At 45.8% G+C, this 4393-nt stretch overlaps 1 protein-coding gene across 1 annotated transcript in view; it reads left to right on the top strand.

Moving 5' to 3' along the window:
- LOC100746381 (B-cell receptor CD22) overlaps positions 1-4393 on the top strand; it is a 319222-nt gene that overhangs the window by 104378 nt on the left and 210451 nt on the right. The gene's annotated exons all lie outside the window — the stretch shown is intronic.

The following is a 4393-nucleotide window of genomic DNA, read 5'->3' as shown; positions in this document are numbered from 1 at the left end:
CTACCGCCGGTGACCAACGCCGGCTAGCAAGCCGGGCACACGTACGCCGCATACAAACTCCACCAGCATCGTACAAAGCGACGTATCGTGCGGTGCCGGGGACCGTAACCTCCAACGTCGCGTATCTTGTAAAAGCATAAGGGGACGTAAATCTCGCGTGGACATAAATTCCTTTATCGCGGCCCGTCTTGCAGCCATAGCGCACCGCCTGGCCGAGCTACTTCTTACTTTTCCCTCTTACCGTGCATCTCTATAGATTCGCTGGCGTCCCGCTAGATGCGCATTCGGCCGTAACAGGTCCGCGTTTCCGTAAAATCCAAGCCCATCGGCTTTTACACAGGCTAATAAATATCACGGCCGATATTGATGCGCAAATATTTAGGCTGGATATTTATAGCGACAAGGTACATTGTATTTTGCGAAGACAGCAGGCGATCGCGCCAACTCGCCGCTCCATCGATGCTCCAGCGTGGAAACTTTTCGCGAAATTCACCGTTCAACGCGCAACGTATTATGTTTTACGTAACGCGGCAAATGGCCATTTTCGATCGGACTAATGGACCGTTTATCGACACCCTCGCCGCGTTTGCTTGCATTTTCGTCAGCGCGTACATTTTTTCAAAGTACTGCAAGTCAGCCGTGGCGGTCGCGAACGCCATTGAAAAGCGAACGATTGCTAGCGTCGAAAATATGGGTTAATATAGGGAGCAGCGCGCGTGGTATTCGTACGAGCCGAACGCAGCAGGTTTACTATCGAAAAAGAGGAATTTTCCAAACTGATTGCGCTCGTTCCACGTGAACTCGTTTCCGAGAGGTCCAACTATAGGCTATTGAATTCACGCGCAACCAAATAATACTGTCGCCTCTTTGCCTCGAGCAATGGAGAAATTTGTTTGTAGAAAAGCTATCTGTAGCAGCGGAGGAATGTGCAACGCGACGAAATACCAGACGTATAAAAGAACTATGTTTAGCGAACAGATTCGCACGAGTTATCTTCGTTCGTAATTTTCAATCTATCTTTGCGACCACGTCGCAAAAAGAGCGGATAGAAACGAGCGCGTGGCTGCTCGTCGCTTCGACTCTCCACTTCAGCTATTTCCCAAGCTTTCCTGCGAAAAGACGATAAAACGAAGAATCGAAGAGACAAAGAAAAAAGGAAGTCGATTTCACGGACAGAGTTCGAGTTATTTTCTTTAGCGGTTGAATCACTCGCGCATGGTCGCGGATATACACGAAGCTTTTACGAAGGAAATCGCTTCAATCGTTGGTAAGTTAATCGATCAGACAATCCATCTCTCTCTCTCTCTCTCTTTTCTCATCGTTCGTCCAGCGTTCTTGTTAATCTACCGCGCCGCCTGCACGACGAGCGCAACTGTACAAAAGAAGGACGAGGAAAGAAAAGGGCGAAACTGGGAAAGATAGGCAGGGAATACACGCGGTGCCAATTAGCAGTTCGCGAACATCGTTTGAGCGGCAATCGAGACAACGAGGTAAGAGGAAACCAATTATCCGACGAACCGGGTGGCTGGCCGCCAACGCAGTTGTTTCCTAATTGCATCGACGTTCGGACACGTTGGCACACGAATGCACACGCATCCACGAAAGGCAACTGTTCCTTCGTCAAAGCGGCCTCGAAATTTCCAGTAATTTCGACTTTGCCACCTCTGATTCGTGGGTCCGCGCGTCGAAAAGTCGCTTTGAGCGCGCGAGTTCTTTAACGGTAATCACCAGAGAGCAGCGAACCATCGATAATTAGTTTGAGAATCGTAGACTTTTAGCTTCTACGGGAACACGGGCAAAGGTTAAAAGAACTGTGGCAAATTTTAATACTCCAATTCCAGAAGCAACGATCGCTTCGGACCGAATGTATCTATCGTTGAAGTGGGAATTTCACACGGATCTCTCTAACGACGTTGGAGAAGCGTCGAAGAATCAGAGATTGAGATTGGAGGATGAAAGAAGGTTACATGGAGGCGCCAGGTTTTACGCGAACGTGACCGATTTCTAGCAATATCTGGCAAGCGAGCGAAAAGGAGCGTGAAATTCGGCAATGTGCGGAGAGCGCGTGTAATCGTAGAATGGAATAATCGTACGGAGAATCAAGAGAGGAAGCTGCTTATATTGCGTCGCCAAGTCGCTTTGTATGTTCTACATTTGAAACGAAATGCACGACGGAACTTTTCGACGGTTTCGCGACACCCGGCAACGATGTATATCGTTGAAGCGAAGTGCCTAAATGTGCCATCAATATCCCAACGGTCCTTCCGCCGGATGTTCGAGAAGAAGGCGTGCGTGGCAACGGTCGTGGACGCCTAACAAACGCGTGGTTAGTGGGAATATTGAGGGGCGACAAAGAAAAAGAAAAGATTCATTCCCTTTCGAGCAGCGAAGTGCGAAGGGTCTAGCGCAACAGCGAAGCAAACACATTCGAGAAGCGTGATTGTTAATCGTTGATCGTTGATTGTTAATTGTTAAATAAATCTTTATTGTTGAACATCGAGAGTATTTCTTGGGCGCTTACATCTAACACCACCTCGAGTATATTTGTTCGCGACCTAATTTACGCGTAGAACTACTATGCAACCCCGTTTTTCTATATAAAACCGAAGATAATTTATTACGGTCGAACGTAAGGGATTGGGAGGATCGGTAATTGGAAACGTTTCGGGAAATCTTTGATATATTCGTTCGGTTGGACGTATGTTGTTTAAAGCAGGGCAAACGATCGTGGGAAAAGGCGAAGGACGACGAAGGATTCTTGGGAATCGCGTAATTATTTTAGTCAAAGTCGAGAGTCAGCTTTTTCGGCCGTGCAAAGATACGTTCGCAAAACCGAAGGAATTCCATTGGTTGGCGACGATCCAATATTTTGTCAAGGACCATATTTATGATTGATTTTATAATAAAAACCGAAATCACGTAGAACGCGTACGTGTGTATAAGGATGTAGAGGAAAACCGTAAATATTATCAAATAAATACGTTATTGACAGCTGCCGTTGAACATTTAAATATTTGTATGATGCGTTCGACTAATTTTTCGCGTACGGAACGCGCGGCGTCTCTCGCGAAATATTCACGCTTTATCGCGATTGTACGTGCAAAACAATTTATGCAACGAGTCGGTCGATTCAATTAGAAGAATGCTATGGAACGTTCGCGAAAGAAATATTATCGAGAAAATGTCTATTCGAACGACACGTAAATTTCCACTCTAATATTTTTTCGTTCTTCTCTTTAAAAAGCAGCTGCGGATCGTTCATTCGTACAAGGGTCGATTTATGACATTCGAAAATTTTATTTACATACATACGTTAGATTAAAGGAATTCCATCGGCACTGCAACTGCGATAATCCACTAGCGACGCGAGAAATATTATCCCTCGAACGTTTGTATCGTTCTGCGATTTCACAGTAGCCATTTTTCAAACGCCGTTTTTCTCGCCGGCCGATTTAGAGCTCGCATTATCCCGGCTCGCAACGCTCTCCCGGCCTCCTGGCATCAGTTTCATCAATTAGGTTACTTAAATGTTTGCACGAGGAAAATCCCGATGAAAATTACGGAGGACCAGGGTTGTAGAGTGGACGAACGGGGAGGGGAACGGTGCGTGGACCATCCATACGTTACCAAACTTGCATTATCGTCGTGAATCAGCATCGGATAAATTATTAAAAGCTTAAACCGCGGCGGAAGTATAAATTAATTAGCGCGAACATTAATGGATTTAGTTGGGTATTTGAATAACGCGATAATCGAATGTCGCATACTTCCGGGCCCCGATCGTTTGCCGGCCAATGATATCGGCGGTGTATCGATCGTTTGTTTGCGCGAGATTTTAAATGAACGCGTATCGACAGTGTCCAACGACGAATCGAAGGAAAACTGTTAAAAGAAAATGGAGAGTAGAAGATACGGATGAAAGAATTTTTGTAATATCGTACGTGATAAAAAGCGTGACGAGTAAATTTAATAGGGCAGCCTGCTGTTCTTTTAAAAAGATATGGAAACGCGACAGGTTTTTACAATATTCCAGCTCACGTCTTGGACCTATACCTGATGCGATATTCCAGTCGTATATAGGGCAACATGGCGCGACGTAGAGAAACAAGAAGAGTAAAGGTTAAAGGTTATACGTTAGGACCGACTGACAATGGCTCGCGTAAAACAGATACGAAGGAAAACGCAGTGTAAGAGGCAGGGATGGATCTCGTTGATAGAGGACGAGGTCGAATTTACGAGAGTTGCCGGCCTTAAGAATAAGGAACCAAACGGGTCTTTACGTCTCCGTTTTACTACCTCTGCCCAAGATTTGCATAACGTTCGGGCCTCCCTTTTCGCTCCTTATTCTTTCTCAAAGGAAACCACTCCCCTGCACCTCTACAACCTTTTGCCT

Source organism: Bombus impatiens, unplaced genomic scaffold, assembly GCF_000188095.3.
Source record: "Bombus impatiens unplaced genomic scaffold, BIMP_2.2 scf_0377, whole genome shotgun sequence".
NCBI classification, from domain to species: domain Eukaryota; kingdom Metazoa; phylum Arthropoda; class Insecta; order Hymenoptera; family Apidae; genus Bombus; species Bombus impatiens.
This window is presented reverse-complemented; position numbering and strand designations above follow the sequence as displayed.